This window comes from Tachyglossus aculeatus, chromosome 3 (assembly GCF_015852505.1).
Source record: "Tachyglossus aculeatus isolate mTacAcu1 chromosome 3, mTacAcu1.pri, whole genome shotgun sequence".
NCBI lineage: Eukaryota > Metazoa > Chordata > Mammalia > Monotremata > Tachyglossidae > Tachyglossus > Tachyglossus aculeatus.
This window is the reverse complement of record NC_052068.1, coordinates 109504133-109527416: the sequence shown is the minus strand read 5'-3', so window position 1 is coordinate 109527416 and position 23284 is coordinate 109504133. Positions and strand designations below refer to the sequence as shown.

Below are 23284 nucleotides of genomic sequence, written 5' to 3'. Positions count from 1 at the left end.
GTACCTACTCCCCCTTTCTGTTTTTCCAAATATATCTTTATCTCTTTATTTTTGCGTTCAGCTATAGCTTGGCCCGTAGAGTTATATGGGATGCCCGTGAAGAGAGCTATTTGGAACATCTGACAAAAGGAGAGAAGGGTCTTGGAGGTGTATGTGGGGGCATTATCAGTTTTTATTTGTTTAGGAGTGCCCAAGACTGAGAAGGCAAGGAGCAAGTGATTAATCACATGTTTGGCTGCCTCTCCTGTTTGCGGGGAGGCAAATGTAAATGAAGAATACTTGTCCACACACACACGTACAAACGATAATTTACCAAAAGATGGTACATGAGTGACATACATTTGCCAAAGATGATTGGGTTTAAGACCCCTGGGATTAACTGCTGTAACAGAAACAGGGATGTGTATTACACACTCAGGACAGGATTTTACAATTTGCCTTGCTTGTTCCCGGGTAATGTGAAATTGTCATCACAACGAATTAGCATTCTGATAAAATTGGCTATGATTCTGTACTGCCTGATGGACATTAAAGGTAAGAAGCGCAGGTTCCTCTCGTAGTTTAGAATCTATGATGTGATTTTTCATGGATAACGGTCCAGGGAGATTAGAGTGTGCATGGATATGTGTAGCATAAATCGGGTACTGCCGGTGATGATAGAGGGTCTGCAATTTAAAAAACAACGTGTATAGGTTGTCTGCATATGTATGTTTTAACTTTGCCGTTTCAATACTTTGGCACACATATGCAGCATATCGACTGTCCGTAAGCACATTAAGAGGTTGTGAAACATCTTGTAGCAGCAACACAAGTGCTGCCATTTCAGCCTGTTGGGCTGATGTACACGTCGTTTGTATTACTCGATATCTAGCGTTATCAATGTAATAGCCAGCTTTTCCAGTACTAGACCCATCAGTGAAGGCAGTAAGTGCCCATTAGAGGGGAGAATGAACAGTAATTACTGGAAAAATTATCGGGTGGTCTTCAACAAATTGAAAAAATTTTGATGCGGGCCTATGATTGTCTAAACTTCCCTGATAAGTGGCCACTGTTACTTGCCATTCTTGATTGTTCAAAATCAAATCTTTTATTTGCTTTTGTGTGTATGGCTGATGGACAATTAACAATGGCTGTCCTATCAATTGTAAATGGCGATGAGCCAACTTTTGAGTAAGTAATGCGACCATTACAGGATAGGTAATCAAAGAAGTCGCAAATTGATGTGGTAAATGAAGCCATTCTATTAATCTAGCATTTTGAAATAGGACTCCCTTGGGGATACACGGGGTGAGTAATATAGCCCCTTGAATAGACCCTTTCAATTGAACACGAGTAAGTTGTGCTTCAGCATTTTTTGTTCAACTAACTGTAAATCTTTTTCTGCATCTTGGGATAATTTACGTGAGGAATTCAGATCAGGGTCCCCTCTTAGTATGGAAAAGAGGCTAGATAATTGGTGGGTCGAGACTTGCAACATAGGTCTTAACCAATTAATATCCCCTAACAATTTCTGAAAATCATTTAACATCTTTAAACCATCTCGCCGTATTTGCATTTTTTGAGGGCGAATCTGTTTGTTATATATCAGTTGGCCCAAATAAGGCACAGGTGGATGTCGTTGAACCTTTTCAGGTGCAATAATAAGACCCCACTCTTTTAAGGATTTCTGCACCTGAACAACTACATCTGCTAAGGTCTTGTCATGTTCACAACTGCACAAGATATCATCCATATAATGTATTATCTTTGCTTGAGGAAATAAAATCCGAATTTGTTGCAAGGCCCGAGCCACAAAATGTTGACACATAGTGGGGCTATTCTTCATCCCTTGAGGGAGTACTTTCCATTGATATCGTTTTGTAGGTGCTTCAGCATTGATGCTCAGAACGGTAAAGGCAAAACGAGGGCGATCTTGTTTCTTTAATGGTATTGTAAAATAACAATCTTTAAGATCAATTACTATGAGGGGCCAATCTTGGGGTACCATGGTGGGTGTCAGCAGGCCAGGTTGCAACGGCCCCATCGTTACCATAGTTTTATTAATTGCCCTTAAATCATGTAACATCCTCCATTTTCCTGACTTCTTTTTTATGACAAAGACCGGTGAATTCCATGGACTTGTGGAAAACTCGATATGCCCTGCATGTTCTTGTTCCTTTACTAAAAGGGAAAGAACATCAAATTTCTCTTTGTTTAAAGGCGACTGTTCTACCCACACAGGATCATCGGAGATCCATTGAATTGAATCAGCAGTGGGTAGAGAAACATGAACAGTGGCCATTACAGAAAATCCTGCCAAGGGCGGTCTATGTTGGGTGTGTGAACTGTATTACCAGCAATCATTTGCACTCCCATTTGCTCTAATATATCTTTTCCCCATAACCATAAATTAATAATTAGTTTATCCAAAACATATGGTTGAAAAAAGCCCATTCTTCCTTCCATATCTTCCCATCTTCCATATCTTAGAGCACTTCCTTGAACGAGTTGTCTACACGCGCTGCCTAGAATTCCTTAACAACAACTCTCTCCTCGACCCCCTCCAGTCTGGCTTCCGTCCCCTACATTCCACAGAAACTGCCCTCTCAAAGGTCACCAATGACCTCCTGCTTGCCAAATCCAAAGGCTCATACTCTGTCCTAATCCTCCTCGACCTCTCAGCTGCCTTCGACACTGTGGACCACCCCCTTCTCCTCAACACGCTATCTGACCTTGGCTTCACAGACTCCGTCCTCTCCTGGTTCTCCTCTTATCTCTCCGATCGTTCTTTCTCTGTCTCTTTTGCAGGCTCCTCCTCCCCCTCCCATCCTCTTACTGTGGGGGTTCCCCAAGGTTCAGTACTTGGTCCCCTTCTGTTCTCGATCTACACGCATTCCCTTGGTGACCTCATTCGCTCCCACGGCTTCCATTATCATCTCTACGCTGATGACACCCAGATCTACATCTCTGCCCCTGCTCTCTCCCCCTCCCTCCAGGCTCGCATCTCCTCCTGCCTTCAGGACATCTCCATCTGGATGTCTGCCCGCCACCTAAAGCTCAACATGTCGAAGACTGAACTCCTTGTCTTCCCTCCCAAACCTTGCCCTCTCCCTGACTTTCCCATCTCTGTTGACGGCACTACCATCCTTCCCGTATCACAAGCCTGCAACCTTGGTGTCATCCTCGACTCCGCTCTCTCATTCACCCCTCACATCCAAGCCATCACCAAAACCTGCCGGTCTCAGCTCCACAACATTGCCAAGATCCACCCTATCCTCTCCATCCATACCGCTACCCTGCTCGTTCAAGCTCTCATCCTATCCCATCTGGACTACTGCATCATCCTTCTCTCTGATCTCCCATCCTCGTGTCTCTCTCCACTTCAATCCATACTTCATGCTGCTGCCCGGATTATCTTTGTCCAGAAACGCTCTGGGCATATTACTCCCCTCCTCAATAATCTCCAGTGGCTACCAATCAATCAGCACATCAGGCAGAAACTCTTCACCCTGGGCTTCAAGGCTCTCCATCACCTCGCCCCCCCCACCTCACCTCCCTTCTCTCCTTCTACAGCCCAGCCCGCACCTTCCGCTCCTCCACCGCTAATCTCCTCACCGTACCTCGTTCTCCCCTGTCCCGCCATCGACCCCCGGCCCACGTCATCCCCCGGACCTGGAATGCCCTCCCTCTGCCCATCCGCCAAGCTAGCTCTCTTCCTCCCTTCAAGGCCCTGCTGAGAGCTCACCTCCTCCAGGAGGCCTTCCCAGACTGAGCCCCTTCCTTCCTCTCCCCCTCGTCCCCCTCTCCGTCCCCCCCATCTTACCTCCTTCCCTTCCCCACAGCACCTGTATATATGTATATATGTTTGTACATTTTATTACTCTATTTATTTATTTATTTATTTTATTTGTACATATCTATTCTATTTATTTTATTTTGTTAGTATGTTTGCTTTTTTTTTCTCTGTCTCCCCCTTTTAGACTGTGAGCTCAATGTTGGGTAGGGACTGTCTCTATATGTTGCCAATTTGTAATTCTCAAGCACTTAGTACAGTGCTCTGCACATAGTAAGCGCTCAATAAATATGATTGATTGATTGATCTTAAAATTTGTGTACTCCTTAATGGCAAGGTAACACTACCCCTGTTAATGTAGTTTCTCCTGTTGTAATGGCCATTTATTGGGCCATAACGGTAATCTGATTACGGATTTATCCGGCCCAGTGTCAATTAACCCAGTAAATCTTTTCTTTTATATATAGGTGGTCAGTTGTGGGCAAGTGCTAGTGATAAATTGCGCCCAGAATGCCTGCTGTCCAGTGCTACCAAAACCCGCTGACCCACGAATAGGAATTCCACTTTGTCTTCCTAATGGCATGTAATTCAATATTAAAATTTGGGCTACCCTACTATTCTTTGGTATTTCCACTACCCTCATGCTCCATCCCAGAACCTGAATTTCCCCTAGGAAATACTCATCAATGACTCCTGGGATAACAATTAACACTTGCATGGTATAGCCACTTCTTCCAATAATTAATCCGCATGTACGAGTGGGTAAGGGTCCATACGTTCCAGTGGCTATTTTTGGACCCCCATTTCTGGTGTTAATACAACTCTATATTTAGCATATAAGTCTAGTCCAGCACTTCCGGGGGTTGCTCTGAAAAGGTCGGCAACGGAAGGGGGTGGTCGTTGTGTTCCATCATTGCCCTCATTGTTTGTTGGGGCCGGGGCTGGCCCCATCGTTGGTTTCCTGATGATATCGTCATCCCCTTCTTATCAAAACGTGACCTACACTCAGATGCCTAATGATTGCCCTTTCTACATTTTGGGCAGATCCCCTGAGGGTTATTGTTACGGCACATATTTTGTCCCACTGATTGTTTTCTACAATCTCGAGCTAGGTGCCCCTGTTTTCCACAATTAAAATAAGCCCCTCTTTTCTCTCCGCTTTCAGATTTCATTGTGGCGGCAACAAGATTGGCATTGTGAGAGGCGGTTCCCACATCTTGGCATCTCCTAATCATATCTGTAATAGATATGGTCCGTTTAGATCCTGCTAACGCCTTTTTACAATCAGTATTGCAATTATTATAAGGCAATTGTTTTATTAAAATGTTCGCTGCAGTAGCATCGCTAACAGTTCTTTGAATGGCCATAGAAAGACGATTAACAAATTGTTCAAAAGTTTGTGAGGGTCCCTGCAATATCTTTGTAAAACTCATATTTGATTCTCCTTTTGCCGGCAACTTCTGCCAGGCTGTTTTTGCTGCCATATCAATCTGCTGATAAGCCTGTAGAATCCACTGCAATTGGTTTCCTACTTCTAAAAATGGTCCCGTACCGGTTAGCATTTCAAACGATATGTTAACCTGCTCTGCAAAATTCTTTCGGGTCTGATCCATGCATATATCATGATAATTCATTTTCCACAATAAATAATCCCCTCCTTCTAAAGCAGTCTTTGCAGTGGTATACCAGTCATATGGGCACAACACATCCGTGGCTAAAGTTTCGATCATTGCCATTACATATGGTGCAGTAGGGCCATATGTAGCAGCAGCATGTTTTAATTCTTTTAAAATTTTAAAATTAAGAGCTTGGTGAATCCTTTGATGTTGACCAGGATTATTGGGGCCAGGTATCTCTAAGATGGGAAGAGCCTGCAAAAACTCCAAGGGAACATCCTCCCCCTTTTCCACAGCTTTTGGTACTGCTGTTTGTACAGAGGATTTTGGCAACGGTCGAGCGTACATAGGAAGAGCTGAGGGGGAAGTGGAAGTAAATTTGCGAAATTGACAAGCTTTGATCGACTCTGTGGGGATCCCCGGATCCTTCGCATTTTCTGATTCTGAGTCATCACCGCCCCCCGGACCTACTCCTATATCATTTTTTATGATTCTTTGTACCATGGGAACTTTGCCTTCTGGGGTGAGACAAATTTTTAAAATGTTCTATGCTGTGAAAGCGGATATGGGAAAATTCTGGGGCCCATCTTCTTTTAACCTCTCATTCATTTGTTTTCCAATCACTTCCCATCGTTCCAAATCTATGGTCCCTTCTTCAGGGAACCACGGACAGCAATGTTCTACACAAGTCAAAAATTCCTCCAATTGTCCCTTTGTCATATAAAAACCCCTCTCCTTCACTACTTTCTTTAGCACTTGCAGATACTGTTCCCTATCCCTGAAATCTTTGAACTGTAACTGCCCCATCTTCAGCATCCCCCGATAAACCTAGTGATAATCCTCTTACGGTAATCGTGAGTACTCCGGAGTTTCGTTCTTTTTGGTAAGACGTTACTTCATCTCTTTTCAGGTCCCTGTTCGGGCACCAAATGCCAGCTTCGGCGCTTGTGTCGGATGAAGCAATGAAAACAGAAACGTTTGGGGCTAGGTGAGTCACCAAAGATGACATTTTATTTACAAGTAGCTGCCTTTTATAGTCACAGACAAACATGTTTTTCAAATTCCGTTAGCTCTTAAATGATAAGGACAAAGTACATTAAGAAAGAACATTCTGTTTTCTTCTCCAAGATCTGGAGTGCAGCTGTAGGGCGGGTCCTTGCCACGTCCTATCATATCCTTAGATGGCCTTGTCTTGCAAAGGCCTGAGCAGGATATAGCTGGCTCTCCACAGTGGAAAGAGCAGGGGCTTGGAAGACGGAGAACATGGGTTCTCATCCCTGCTCTGCCACTTGTCTGCTATGTGACCATGGGCAAGCCACTTAATTTCTCTGTGCCTCAGTGACCTCATATGTAAAATGGGGATAAAGACTTAGATAACTACGAACCAAATGTTTTATTTTAATTTCTTTCAGTGAAATAGGAATGGAAAAAGATTTTTTTGTTGAAGGTAAAAAAAGTACAGATTAGCTCAGTTAGGGTGTTCATAGATGAAAGGCTGATTACATGATCAATAATAAGAAGTATAGCAATAGTACTTGTAAAGTGCATTTTTGTACAAAGCACTGGGGTAGATACAAGATAGTAGTCAGACAAGGTCTTGTCCCATATGGAGTTTAAAGTCTAAAAAGAAATGAGGACAAGTATTTAATCCCCATTTTAGAGTTGAGGAACTAGGGCACAGAGAAGTTAAATGACTTTCTCAAGGTCACACAGCAGGCAAGTGACAGATTGATAATTAGAACTCAGGTTTTTTTACTCCCAGCCCTATGGTCTTTCTAGTAGACCATGCTGCTGCCCTAGCTAAATTGATGAGGTCCTGAAGGGACCTGGCCTGACAAGGCCTGAGAAAACCCAAGGTACAATCGAGAAAGAAAAGAATTCCAGCTGCCCCTTCCTGATACCAGCCCAGGGGCACTTCCCAGTCCCTCCTTTCCAGTTTCTTGGTGGGAATCTAACTGAGATTTGGAAAACAAAGTATGCTATTCTGATTTGTCTAGAAGCTGCCCTTGGGAAAAAAAAATTAAATATCTTCAAAGCCAGAAGTGCAGAACTTCAGAAACCTCCAGTGGATTTTAGTGCATTTTCCCTGTATAACCAATCTCTCCCTATAACAGTGGCTCAAGAGTTTGCTCTTAAAAATCCCATGATCACTTTGGAAATAGTTCTATTGAGTGCCCAGCTGATGGTTCAGCAGCTTCACCTTCAGCCGGAGATTCCTCTATATAACTCACCGGATTCACCCTTCTGAAGTGTCTGTCCTTCAGTTGAATTTCATTCACTCATTCATTCATTCAATCATATTTATTGAGCGCTTACTGTGTACAGAGCACTGTACTAAGCGCTTGGGAAGTACAAGTTGGCAAAATATAGAGACGGTACCTCCCAACAGTGGGCTCACAGTCTAGAAGGGGGAGACAGAGAACAAAACAAAACATATTAACAAAATAAAATAATTAGAATAAACGTGAACAAATAAAATAGAGTAATAAATACGTACAAACATATATACATATATACAGGTGCTGTGGGGAGGGGAAAAAGTTAAGGTGGGGGGGATGGGGAGGGGGAGATTGAATAGTTGGGCATATTTTTTTCTCCTCCCATTACAAGAGGTATTCATAAGGGATTCCGTTTAAAGTTTGGGCACCTAATGATGAACCAAGCCCTCAGCCTCTCATGGAGTCATAGACTTGTGTCCTCCATGAGTAAAGTATGCAAAACAACCCCGTCACACCGTGTTTTCCTCTAGTCAAATGATCGAGATAAAATCCATATCCCTAGCCATTTAGCTCTAATGTGCTACAATTGTATTCAAATTACTTTTTTGGAAACACGTGGTACTCCCCCCAGTGGTTCAGTGGCCGATATAAGGGAGAGACAAGAAATAAAACATTAAATGCCAAAAGTGTGAAAAAAATTTCATGGTTCTGCTCTGGGGCATTTTTGGTTTGTGATTTCTGTATAAACAGTGCTTGTTGCTGTATAAACGACACCTTTTACATATTGATGCTATGGGAGTCATGTGTGGGAGATCCTGCCCCACGTGGGATGACTGATTAGGTTGTACATACCCCAGTGCTTAGAACAGTGCCTGACACATAGTAAGCGCTAAACAAGTATAATAATAATAGTAATGATAATAATAATAATAATAATAATAATAATAATAATAATAAATCAATTGCATTTCTTGAGTGCTTATTGTGTGCAGAGAACTTGGGAGCATACAATAAAACAGAGTTGGTAGTCCCTGTCCACAATGGTGGGTGAAAGATATTTGACCAACTGCTTTGGTCTCCGCTGGGAGGATCCAAAATGCCATGCAAAACTCAGTGTGTGATGCACAGGGGGCCATAGCTCTTCTCATGCTGTACAATTGAGTGTTCTGCTCCTAATAGCGAAATAGTTTCCAACGTATTTGTGATCATGTACAAATTATATTGCATGTTATCTCATAATAGAGTACTAGTCTTTGTGGTTAAAGCATTGAGACAACTGAGAAAATTCAGAAACTGCGTGATGTGGTTAATTCAATCATAGAGGATAATTGTGATTGTTCTGTTTTGCTGAATTTTCCAGCCCATCACCTCAACCTCACATGCAATTTCCCAAGAGTAAGTACTGTACTTTGAGAAGCAGAGCTACTGGCTCCTCCTGGCTCAGAGACCAACGATGACAACCACAGCAACCTCCTTAGCCTTCCCAACATTCTATAATTTGTGAAAGAATTGCTGCAGGTGTGTGAGTATTTTCTGGCCCGACTGACCCAGGACAGGTCAGGAAAGAAGCCCCCAGGATAATCGTAATCATCATCATCATCATCAGTAGTATTTATTGAGTGCTTACTATGTGCAGCACTCTGTCCTAATTGCTTGGGAAAGTACAATACTTCAGACACAATAGACAGCGTAGACACAGTACCAGCCCATAACGAGCTTACAGTCTATGAGAGGGGCGGAGACATTAATATTGATAGATAATTTATGATCCATAATTTAATGTTTTGGTGCTGGGAGTGGGGTGAATATCAAATGCCCAAAGGTCTCAGATCGAAAATTCTTAGACAATGCAGAAGGGAGAGAGAGTTGGAGAAAAGAGGGCTTAACCAGGGGAGGCCTCTAGGAGGAAATGTGACCTTAATAATGCTTTGAAGGTGAAAGGAGTGATGGTCTGGCAAATTTGGAGGTGGGAGGGAGTTCCAAACTAGAGGGGGACAACGGGGAAGGGCGGGGGGGGGGGACCATGGGAAAAGGAATGGAGGTGAGTTAGACAAGATCAAGACACAGCGAGTAAACTGGTATTAGACTATCCAATCTGATGATCTTGTACCTACTCCAGTGTTTTGTATAGTGCTTAGCAAATAGTAATCGCTTAACAAAATACCATTATAATTATTACGGAGCTCCTTGAGCTATAGGGCACAGGATGGTCTGGTTCAATCTTACAGAGGTCTGAGCCTACATGTCTTGCCAGTAACACTTCGATAATATTACAGGAGCCTTTAATGTGCCCCCATTATGAAAAGGAGTGCATGGCCAACCCTCTTTATAAAGACTAAGAACATTACTGTTCCAACTTCCAATCTGGTGGCCCTAGCTAGATGACTGGGGGCATCTTGGGGGAGGAGGAGAGGGGAGGGCACGAACTGGGCCCCAAGAAGAGACAGTTTTAATGGTAGTGTTCCTAACTACACCAAAAGGAGAAGATATAAGTGGCTTGTGGCATGACAACCCAGCCTTCATTCAGAGATTTGGGTTTATTTATTCTTCCCCCTGTATCTGTGCCCAGAATGAGCCCAGATTTTTATGTTCATGCCCCAGATGATCTGGATCCAGCAAGCAATTCCTGTCCCTTCTCAATCTCCCAGGTCAACTCTCTCATCACCCAACCATTTGCATAAATGAAAGAATTCATTTCACTTTCCTGCTCCACAGCTTCTTCATGGCATTTTTCACCTCCACGTTTCTCATAGTGTAGATGGTGGGGTTCAACATGTAGGTGATGATAGTGTAGAATATAGTCACCGACTTGTCCACAGGGAGAATGCACATGGGCCTCATGTAAATGAAAATACATGGAAAGAAGACCAAAGCAACTATCCGAATGTTGGAGACATAGGTAGAGAGGGCTTTCCATCTCACCGCAGAATTCTGAGTCCTCAGGGAGCACCAGAAGAGACATAAGAAAACACCAGTAGGAGAAAAGTAGTGTACACATCACCACGCTGTTGGCCATGACAAACAGGCTGCAGTCACGGGTGTCAGTGCAAGCAAGTTTCAACAAAGGGAACAAGTCACAGGCGAAGTGATCGATCATGTTGGGGCCACAGAATGGCAACTGGACCATGAAGAGGATCTGGATGGTTGTGAAAAGGAAGCCTCCTCTACAGGCCACCCCGATCAGCAGGCCACACACATGTTGACTCATGATGGCCATGTAGTGCAGGGGCTTACAGATGGCCATGTAGCGGTCATAGGCCATCTCCATAAGAAGGACAACCTCGGCACCGGTGAACAAATGACGTGCAAAGAGCTGTGACATGCAGCCATTGAAGGAGATCATTTTCCTCTCTTGCAGCAAATCTATAATCATTTTGGGAGCCATGCAGGATGTATAGCCGGCATCTATGAAGGACAAAAAAGGCTAGAAAAAGTACATGGGGGTGCCCAGCGTTTGACTGGCCTTTAGGGTTATGACAATAAGCAGATTCCCCATCACGGTGACAAGATAAGATAAGAGATAAATGATGAAGAATGCTATCTGAACCCCCAGACTTTGAGTAAAACCCAGGAGGATAGATTTGGTCACATTATTTCTTTTCTCCATGTTTTCCATGAAGGAGGTGGGTAAGAGCTGGTTTATCTGGAAAGAGAATAAAAATCTGATCTATATTGGAATCATAATGACCAAATAAGAAGACATTTGAAGGTTCTCTACTGTTGCATTTTTGATAGATTTCTAAAATAATTAGGCTAAAAGGGACTTCTAGGTTTCAACTCTTCTAATTGCATAGTCACATAGCAGCAATGATTATCTAAGCAACAGCTCTGTTCAGAAGACAAGGGAGGAGAAAACTCACTTCCTGTCCTTGAAGAGTTTTCTATCTAACAAGAAGGTACCATAAATATATAAAATAAAATGTGCATTACAATACCACTTTACATAAACTGGATTCTTTTTCATGGAACTGGTTAAGTACTTACCATGTTCGAGCTCTGTACTGTTTTGAGATAGATACAAATTAATCAGGTTAGACATAGTCCATGTCCCAAAAGTGGCTCACAGTCTTAATCCTCATTTTACAGATGGAGTAACTGAGGTACAGACAAGTGAAGTGACTTACCCTAAGTCACACAGCAGGCAAGTGGTGGAGCCAGTATTAAAACCCAGGTCTTTCTGACTCCCAGACTCGTGCTCTATCTATCTTCTTATGCTGCGTCTCTGATTATTCAGAACTAAATACAATCCAGTTAGTAAAAAATCCAGATAATCAATAATCTAGATGTGCTAGACCTAAAAGGCATTCTCATCACTACCTGATGGTAGATAATCAATCAATCAATCATAAGTATTTGTTGAGCACCTTCTTTGTGCAGATCACTTTGCTAAATACTTGGGACAGTAAAACATATTTCTAAAACATAATCTTCACTCTCAAGGAAGGCATAGCCTTGTGGGGGGTCAGGCACAATGAGCATTACAGAAAAAGAAGAGAAAGAAAAAATGGACATCAATCAATCAGATCATATTTATTGTGTGCTTACTATGTACAGAGCACAGTAATAAGCACTTGGGAGATTATAACACAACAGAGTTGGTAGACATGTTCCTTCCCACAATAAGCTCACAATCTAGAGGATATATACATGTTCAAAAAGATAGTGAACCATTTTAAGGCGCCCAAATACACTAGGTTGTTTATGTAAAGGTGTACAGGAATAATATGTCCGTCGGAAATATTCTTAGCCTTCTTTTTACTGCAACGGGAAGAGGAAGAAGGTGGCAGATATCTTACTAGTATATAGAATGGTTGATGTATTTTCAAAGGGAGAGAGCACTTTCAGGTGAGCAAGGAAAAGGTGATCCATCTAGGGAGAAACAATCCAAATTACAATTATATGATAACAGACTCAGAGTTATCAAGCATGGTTGAAGGAATAAATCTCAAAGTAACTGTCGATTTGTGATCTGGTTGCTCCATTTTAAGAAAGATAAAGTGGAGCTGGAGAAGAACCAGCGAAGAGCAACAGAGATGATCGGAGGTGACGAAGCTTCCTTGTGAAGAGAGAATTAAAACATTAAGGTTCAAATCTGAGAAGTGGTATCATCAAAGTCAATAAACATGTGAAGGCTGCAGACAGAGCAAATCTGAAATTTATAGTCATTAATTAATTTATTTACTCATTTCATTCAATTGTAATTATAGAATGCTTATTTTGTGCAGAGCAGTGTCCTAAGTGCTTAAAAAGTACAATTCAGCAATAGAGAGAGACAATCCCTGCTGACACTAGGTGTACAGTCTAGAAGGGGGGAGCAAATAACACCACATGAGGAGAAGGTGACACCTTCAAGGCATTGGGAGGACGGTTCAAACCAAAGAAAACACTTCACCCTGCAGTAATGAGCATTTCCACTTCACTGCAGTTTCTTTTGTTCAACGGTATTTTTAAAACACTTACCATGTTCCAGGCCCTGTACCGAACCTGTAGGTACAATCTCATCAGATGAGGTAACTGAAGCCCAGAGGAGTGGACCTACTTGCCCAAGGTCACAGAGCAGACATGTGACAGAGTCAGGGTTACAACCCAAGTCCTCTGACTCCCAGGACCATGCTCTGTCCACAGGCCAAGGTACTTCTCTGTAACTGTTCACTGTAACATGAAGAAAAGCTGGTGGAAAAAATTGGTAGGTTCAGGAGGTTCGAATTAATGTGTGGATGAACAGGTCAGAATGATTTGCTAGAGGGACATAGTTATATTGAAGGGGAGATTAGGAATGTAACTCCTTGTCTTCCCTCCCAAACCTTGCCCTCTCCCTGACTTTCCCATCTCTGTTGACGGCACTACCATCCTTCCCGTCTCACAAGCCCACAACCTTGGTGTCATCCTCAACTCCGCTCTCTCATTCACCCCTCACATCCAAGCCGTCACCAAAACCTGCCAGTCTCAGCTCCGCAACATTGCCAAGATCCGCCCTTTCCTCTCCATCCCAACCACTACCCTGCTCATTCAAGCTCTCATCCTATCCCGTCTGGACTACTGCATCAGCCTTCTCTCTGATCTCCCATCTTCGTGTCTCTCTCCACTTCAATCCATACTTCATCCTGCTGCCCGGATTATCTTTGTCCAGAAACAATCCGGGCATATTACTCCCCTCCTCAAAAATCTCCAGTGGCTACCAATCAATATGCGCATCAGGCAGAAACTCCTCATCCTGGGCTTCAAGGCTGTCCATCACCTCGCCCCCTCCTACCTCACCTCCCTTCTCTCCTTCTACAGCCCAGCCCGCACCCTCTGCTCCTCCGCTGCTAATCTCCTCACTAAACCTCGCTCTCGCCTGTCCCGCCATCGACCCCCAGCCCACGTCATCCCCCGGGCCTGGAATGCCCTCCCTCTGCCCATCCGCCAAGCTAGCTCTCTTCCTCCCTTCAAGGTCCTACTGAGAGCTCACCTCCTCCAGGAGGCCTTCCCAGACTGAGCCCCTTCCTTCCTCTCCCCTGTCCCCCTCTCCATCCCCCTCATTTTACCTCCTTCCCTTCCCCACAGCACCTGTATATATGTATATATGTTTGTACATATTTCTCTATTTATTAATTTATGTATTTTATTTGTACATATCTATTCTATTTATTTTATTTTGTTAGTATGTTTGGTCTTGTTCTCTGTCTCCCCCTTCTAGACTGTGAGCCCACTGTTGGGTAGGGACTGTCTCTATATGTTGCCAATTTGTACTTCCCAAGCGCTTAGTACAGTGCTCTGCACATAGTAAGCGCTCAATAAATACGATTGATGATGATGATGATGAAAGTAATAATCAATCAATCACTCATACGAATTGAGCACTTACACTATGTTCAGAGCACTGTACTAAAGTGCTTAGGAGAACACAATACAACCAAGTTGCTAAACACATTCCCTGCCCACAAGGAACTTACAGTCTATTTGGGTAAATAGACATTAAAATAGATAAATAAATTAATAATTAGTGCTGTGGGGCTAAGGGTGAGATGAGGAGCAGCATGGCATAGTGGATAGAGCACAGCCCTGGGAGTCAGATGTCATAGGTTTTAATCCTGGATCTGTCAGTTGTCTGCTGTGTGAACTTGGGCAAGTCGCTTCACTTTTCTGGGCCTCAGGTACTTCATCTGTAGAATGGAGATTGAAACTGTGAGCCCCATGTGGGATGACTATGTTGAGTGTTTACTATATGCCAATCACTATTCTAAGCAATGGGGAAGACACAAGCAAATCAGCTTGAACACATTACTTGTTCCCAGTGGGGCTCACAGTTTCAATCCCCATTTTACAGATGAGGTAACTGTATGTTAGAGCCCACTCTGGGTATGTCCATTCAGACAATTAGTAATAATATTCACACTTTAACAATAGATTACAAGAGCAAATTTGATAGTGTTTGCATTGACATAAGACAAAGAAAAAAATTGTGAGTTGTTTTTGAGAAATAAAAAACAAACATAAGCCAATATTCAAATCTTACATTTGCTGCATTCTGGAAGTAGATTATGTCCTGTGTCTGAGTGGGGTTTTCTTATCAGCTCTTACTCTCAGGTACTGAACAATGTCAGATTGCAAAGTACCAGTCCACCTTCAGGATAGAAAGTAAAGATTAGCACTCAATTCTGTCACTGACTTTAAAGGACGTTGTGTCCTAAGTGGACTTGTGTCAACAGTATCAAGTTATTTCCTGAACGTCTTGATCAGACCTTGGTACATCTTACTGTCCTCAGAAACCAGGAGGAAGCTTGCCCTGCCATTTGGAGTAAACACTCTGCTAACAAGGTAAGCCCAATCTGTTTTTTGTCACCATCAGCTCTCTAACCATCTCCTCACAACAGATATTTTATCTTATTCAAAGTTCAGAGACCTAGTTAAGTACCAATTTTCAGTCTCTCAGAGTAATGACTAATCTCCCCTGTTAAGAACATTTGCCAAAATGTATCTACACCGGGCTTTGTCTGGGTCAAATGTTTGAGGAAACGTTTCTGTCCCTTCTGAATCTGTCCTTTTTATGACTTGCTAGCTAGACTTAACTGAAGCACTGAATGTAAAAACCTCTCCCTTTTTGGAAGCAGCAACCGGAGAGGAGGCAGGGCCTGCGGTTCAGGTGGAGAGAGATGGGGATGATGGACTCTTATAGGCATAATTTATGCCCAGAAGTACCTGCAGAAGGGCAGATCTTCTAGACTGGAAGTTTGTATCTTCCAACTCTGTTGTATTGTACTCTCCCAAGAGCTTAGTACAGTGCTCTCAATGAATATCATTTATTGACTTAAAATAGCAAACTTAGTCATTTGGAAAATTCTGTTTCAAAAGGAAGTTATTATGAAAATGGATATTTGAATGTTTTTAACATCCTGCTTTAATTAACTCAGGACACTTATTCTTGGTACATTTTTGAGAGGCAGAGATGGGTCACCACTATTTGCATTTTACAAGTAACTTGAGCAAGATTCTGATGCTAGTCCCATGAAACAAAAGTTCAGGTTTCCTCTTTCTGCTAAATGATCCTTCTTTCTGTTCTCTTTTACATTCGAGAAAATCTATGTGTATATGTATATATATACACACATGTATATATACATATACATACACATACATACACACACACACACATATACATATATATATATATATATATATATATATAGTTGTCATTCATACTCGAGGCCATTATGATTATGTTGATTATTAGTAGTCAGTTCACACAGCTCCTGGAAGTGAGAGAGGAATTGCTCCAGCCATTCTTCAGGTGTTTAACTCCACTGTCTAGAGAAATAAACAACAGAATCATAATTGGGATGGCAGAATCCCAGCAGCTTTACAGCTGATGACTTAGCCTCTTATGGGATGTGGGTGGGATCAATATTCAATTGACAGTATAGCCAAATTAACACAAAGGACAGAAATGTCCAAGAATGTTCTCTTGTCCATGCATAAGGGGAGTAGAGGAGAAAGTCATTCGTTCATTCATTTATATTTATTGAGCACTTACTGTGTGCACAGCACCGAAGTAAGCAAGCTAGAGCTTAATTTACTCAGCTTACGAGCAAGTATAGCTAGGCAGTCAATGATTTACTACATGCCAAGCACTGTTCTAAGTGCTGAGGTAAATACACGTTAATCATGATACCTTGGTCGTTATTCATTTTGCTCCATGAAGTGATGCTAATGGAAGAGCTCAAGGAAACAGACACAGCTTTGCAGTGGTTGAAAATCATCACTTCGGTCTGAATTCTAATGTCATATTGCCTTCACCTAAGCAAATTTCCCAAAAGATATGCTGGCCTTCTCCATTAATCAATATCATCATCATCATCATTAGTGATGCTATTTATTGAACACTTAATATTTGCAGAGAACTGTACTAAGCACTTGGAAGAGAAAAATACAACAGAGTTGGCAAAGATGTCCCCTACCCACAGTGAGCTTACAGTCTATTTGGAGAGACAGACATTAATGTAAATACATAATTTCTAACATTTAATTTAAAAGGTATGTTCATAAATGCTGTACTGTTATTTTCTTGATTCTTGATTCATTTTTTTTGAGTATTTACCAAGTTCCTTCTAACCCAAAGAAGAAGTGGTCCAGTCCATGTCCTCCTGATGCCAATAGTAAAAGGGATGAATAAAGTCAAGCAGAATCCTGTTTTATCAGTTAAATCCCTCAAGTAAAATCTTTTGGGTAAAGCTAATGTCCATGGGTTTCGACCACAATTAACATGATCATGGAGGATACTTTCAGACCTATCTTCCCCAAATTTGGCCCTTGTGACTTCTGGGAAGACTAGTTTTAAAATAAGGTTGTGGTTGACGTTCATCCAAATGAATACAAAATAGAATAAATACTGATAATATTTAAAGGTACCAAAAATATCCTGAGACTTATACGATATTCAACAGGTATCCAAGAAAGAGGGATGTAAGTGAGTTTTACTTAAATAAACTTCATGGGGCTGAAAATGATTAGCTATCTTCTGAAGGAACAGAAACACTCTCAGGTACCCTCACATTCAGCATCTTCCCAGATGCATATTTTCTTGGAAGGAATATAAAGTTTAGTCTGGGGAGTAGCTGAGCAAGAGTCTTGATAAATAAGCAGTATGACCTAGTAGATAGAGCATGGGCCTAGGAGTCAGAAGGTCATAGGTTCTAATCAAAGCTCTGCCACTTGTCTGTTGTGTGACCTTGGGAAAATCTCTTAACTTCCCTGTGCTTCAGTTGTGTCATCTGGGATTGAATCTGTGAACCGCATGTGGGACAAGGGACTGTGTCCAACCTGATGTTCTGGAATCCATCCTAGCGCTTAGTACAGTGTTTGGCACATAGAAAGCGCTTAATAAATACCACAATTATCATTATTATAAGAAGGCCTGAGCTGGAGTAGAGCCTTACGCAAGTGGTCAGAAGGTTTTACTTGGTACAGAGAGGAACACGTTCTCAGATTTTATTGGGAGTGAAGAAGCATGCAGAAAAATGATGTGGGAAGCAGAGTGAATTATGGACTAGGAAGGCTAGGGCCTGGACTGACAGAGGGAGATTAGTAGGGAGGCTGATGTCTAGCCAGAATCTGTCATGTGTCGAGACCTGGGTATTGGCCATTTTTGATGAAAGGAAGATGCAGATTTGGGAAATGTAGTAGCAGGAAAAATGTCAGGAGTTATTGACAGAGTGAATGTGAGAGATGAAAGAGAAAGGGGTCAGGACATTGTCAAGATTGCTGGCTTCAAAGATGGGGAGGATGGTGGTGTTCTCAACTGTTCCGAAAAAGTTGAATGGACAAGTGGATTGGGGAATGAAGTTGAGTTCAGTTTTAGATATGTTGAGTTTAAGGTAGCAGCTGGTCTTCCATGTGAATATGTCTTAGAGGTACTGATTTCCTACTACAACACTATCCACTCACTTTGCTCCTCTAATACTAACATTCTTACTGTACCTCGATCTCACTTATCTAGCCACTAACCTCTTGACCACATCCTCTCTCTGACTTGGCCTGAAAATCTGACAGACTACCAGTCTCTCCACTTTCAAAGCCTTGTTAAAATTGTAAATCCTTCATGATATCTTCCCCAACTAGGCCCTCATTTCCCCTGTACCCTCTCCTTTCTGTTTTGCTCTTGCACTAGGATTTGAACTCTTTAAGCACATGATATTCACCTCACCCTCATCCCTCAATACTTCTGTACATATTCATAATTTATTTTAATATCTGTCTCCCTCCCCCAAGCTGTAAACCCCCTGTGGGCAGGGAAGACTTCTACCAAATCTATGGTATTGCACACAGTGAGCACTCAAAATGTATCATTGATTGATTAATTCATTCAATCATATTTATTGAGCGCTTACTTTGTGCAGAGCACTGTACTATTGATTGATTGATTAATTCAAATACACTTTTGGCCTCCGCATTTGAAAGGGGATGTGGAGAACTTGAAAAGTTGAGAAGGGTGGCGTAAAGATATAGGTATAGGAACCAAAACACCCACGTGGAAAGACTGAGGAACTGGGACTATTCAGACTGGAGAAGACTAAGGTGAGCTAATTATTTTCTTCAAATATGTAAATGGCTCTTACATGCAGGTTGGTGATAAATTGTTCTTGATATACCTTGAGAAAAGAATAAGAGAATGGGCCTCAAAGCCATCCTAAGAAATTTAAATTGCTTTTGAAAAAGAATTTCCTGACAGCGAAAGCCACTAGGCAATAATGCTGACTGAGAATTCTTCCCTAATATTTTCCAGAGAGGCACAGATCCCATGACTTAGAGGAAAAAGCATGGGCTCAAGAGTGAGAGGTTGTGGGTTCTAATCCCAGCTCTACTATTTGTCAGCTGTAAGACTTCAGGCAAGTCACTTAACTTCTCTGTGCCTCAGTTACCTCATCTGTAAAATGGGGATTAAGACTGTGAGCCCCACGTGGGACAACCTACTTACCTTGGATCTACCCCAGCGCTCATAACAGTGCTCTTCACATAGTAATCGCTTAACAAATGCCATCATCATTATTATTCTTATTATCCCCAGTGCATTTTGATAATGTTCATGGGCAGGGGGAAATATTATATTTTTATGATATCATTCTAGACTGTGAACCCGTTGTTGTGTAGGGACCATCTCTATATGTTGCCGACATGCTCTGCACATAGTAAGCGCTCAATAAATATGATTGAATGAATGAATGAATGATATTTGTTTAGTACTTACTATGGGCTTACCAATGTACTCTCCCAAGTGCTTAGTACAGTGCTGTGCATGAAGAAAGTACTCAGTAAGTACAATTGAATGAATGAATGTGTCAGACACTGTTTTAATCGCTGGTGTAGATACAGGTTAATCAGTCGGACACAGTCTCTATCCCATATGGAGCTGACAGTAAATACAGGAGGGAGAAAAGATACTGATTCTCCAGTTGAGGAAACCAAGACATCTAGAAGTGATTTGCCTAAGTTGAATTCTCTGAGGTCATTTCCACTCTTCTGAGTCTATGAGGAGCAAGAAACATTCCTAAATCCATAGAAAAATGTCTCCTCTTCAGATATATTCAGAAACCATTCACATTATTGGCCGGATTCCTGAAGGCCACTTTGTGCTTTCTCCATTATAGTGCATGAGAGGGACCTCAAAGATGTCCAGATCACAGAAGCCACCATGTACAGAGAAGAACGTTGGATGGAACATCAACGCATATGCTCCACACTCACACTGACCAAAAACTGGTCTCCAAACCACTAAACTCCAAGAGGAAGAAGATAGCAGCCAGGAACTCTAGCAGGTTCTAGCTAGTTATCCTGCTAGGAACCCTGCTGAAAAAATAAATCAAACCACAAATACCAACCAACACAGTTAATGGAAATTATTGGTGAAGCTGTTGCAGGCAACTTTTTAGAACTTGGACAAGGCCAAGAGAAATCATCAAGAGTGTTACGATGCAAATGACCCAGAAATGAAAGAGCTATGTGCAGCTTGCTATGAGACATCGATGGCCCTAGCAGCATCTTGCAGCACCTGAGAATTCAGACTGGAATAAAGCTTTCGAAACCATTACTGTAACTTGCCACTCAAATTCAGGAACAGGAATGGTTATATGCATGAACAGAAGAAATTGCTACAAAATCAAAAACATCTGTGCTTTGCTCAGGTGTCCTTTGAACACGGAATAAGCAATAGAAGAGGTCTCCCAGACTAAGCCCTCTTATTCCTCTTCCCCTCCTCTTCTCCCCATCACTCCAACTGGCTCCCTTTTCTCCATCCCCCTCCCCACCCTACAGCACTTATATATATATATGTGTGTGTACATATTTAAAATTATGATTCTATTTATTTTTAATTAATGATTTGCATATAACTTTAATTCCATCTATTTATAATGATGCTACTGAGGCCTGTTTACTTGTTTTGATGTCTGTCTTCCCTTTTCTAGACTTGTGGGCAGAGATTGTTTCTGTCAGCCCGTTGTGGGCAGAGATTGTTTCTATTTGTTGCTGAATTGTACTTTCCAAGTGCTTACATTCAGTGCTCTGCACACAGTAAGCACTCAATAAATAGTACTGAATGAATGATTCTGTTGCTATTTTTGTCCTCCGTATGAATAAATTTATTTTCACTTCGGATTCTTCACAACCTGATTCGCTTTTATCAATCAATCAATCAATCGTATTTATTGAGTGCTTACTGTGTGCAGAGCACTGTACTAAGCGCTTGGGAAGTACAAGTTGGCAACACATAGAGACAGTCCTACCCAACAGTGGGCTCACAGTCTAGAAGGGGGAGACAGAGAACAAAACCAAACATACTAACAAAATAAAATAAATAGAATAGATATGTACAAGTAAAATAAATAAATAAATAAATAGAGTAATAAATACGTACAAACATATATACATATATACAGGTGCTGTGGGGAAGGGAAGGAGGTAGGATAGGGGGATGGAGAGGGGGACGAGGGGGAAAAGAAGGAAGGGGCTCAGTCTGGGAAGGCCTCCTGGAGGAGGTGAGCTCTCAGTAGGGCCTTGAAGGGAGGAAGAGAGCTAGCTTGGTAGATGGGCAGAGGGAGGACATTCCAGGCCCGGGGGATGACGCGGGTCGGGGGTCGATGGCGGGACAGGCGAGAACGAGGCACGGTGAGGAGATTAGCGGCAGAGGAGCAGAGGATGCGGGGTGGGCTGTAGAAGGAGAGAAGGGAGGTGAGGTAGGAGGGGGCGAGGTGATGGAGAGCCTTGAAGCCCAGGGTGAGGAATTTCTGCCTGATGCACAGATTGATTGGTAGCCACTGGAGATTTTTGAGGAGGGGAGTAACATGCGGAAAGCATTTCTGGACAAAGACAATCCGGGCAGCAGCATGAAGTATGGATTGAAGTGGGGAGAAACACGAGGATGGGAGATCAGAGAAAAGGCTGATTCAGTAGTCCAGACGGGATAGAATGAGAGCTTGAACGAGCAAGGTAGCGGTTTGGATGGAGAGGAAAGGGTGGATCTTGGCAATGTTGCGGAGCTGAGACTGGCAGGTTTTGGTGACGGCTTGGATGTGAGGGGTGAATGAGAGAGCGGAGTCGAGGATGACACCAAGGTTGCGGACTTGCGAGACGGGAAGGATGGTAGTGCCGTCAACAGAGATGGGAAAGTCAAGGAGAGGGCAGGGTTTGGGAGGGAAGACAAAGAGTGCAGTCTTGGACATGTTGAGTTTTAGGTGGCGTGCAGACATCCAGATGGAGATGTTCTGAAGGCAGAAGGAGACGCGAGCCTGGAGAGAGGGGGAGAGAGCAGGGGCAGAGATGTAGATCTGGGTGTCATCAGCGTAGAGATGATAGTTGAAGCCGTGGGAGCGAATGAGGTCACAAAGGGAGTGAGTGTAGATCGAGAACAGAAGGGGACCAAGCACTGAACCTTGGGGAACCCCCACAGTAAGGGGATGGGAGGGGGAGGAGGAGCCTGCAAAAGAGACTGAGAATGAACGACCAGAGAGATAAGAGGAGAACCAGGAGAGGACAGGGTCTGTGAAGCCAAGGTTGGATAGCATGTTGAGGAGAAGGGGGTGGTCCACAGTGTCCAAGGCAGCTGAGCGGTCAAGGAGGATTAGGATAGAGTATGAGCCGTTGGATTTGGCAAGCAGGGGGTCATTGGCGACCTTTGAGAGGGCAATTTCCGTGGAATGTAGGGGACGGAAGCCACACTGGAGGGGATCGAGGAGAGAGTTGGTTTTGAGGAATTTGAGGCAGCGCGTGTAGACAACTCGTTCAAGGAGTTTGGAAAGGTATGGTAGGAGGGAGATGGGGCGATAACTAGAAGGTGAGGTGGGGTCAAGAGAGGGTTTTTTTAGGATGGGAGAGACATGGGCATGTTTGGAGGCAGAGGGGAAGGAACCAGTGGAGAGTGAGCAGTTGAAGATGGAATGTAAGGAGGGGAGAAGGGACGGAGTGAGATATTTCATAAGATGAGAGGGAATGGGGTCAGAAGCACAGGTGGCTGGTGTAGCACTTGAGAGGAGGGAGGAGATCTCTTCTGAGGCTACTGCTAGGAAGGATGGGAGAGTACCGGAGAGTGTTGAGAGCCGGGGGGTTGGAGAAGGCAGGGGAGTGACTTTGGGGAGGTCAGACCTGATGGATTTAATTTTATGAATGAAGTAGGAGGCCAGATCGTTGGGGGTGAGGGAAGGAGGAGG

The 23284-nt window shown here is 42.9% G+C and overlaps 1 pseudogene; it reads right to left on the bottom strand.

Annotated features, from left to right (window-relative positions):
• Positions 1-10298: 10298 nt before the first annotated feature.
• On the bottom strand, positions 10299-16774 carry LOC119925399 (annotated as a pseudogene).
• Between the last annotated feature and the right edge of the window lie 6510 nt (positions 16775-23284).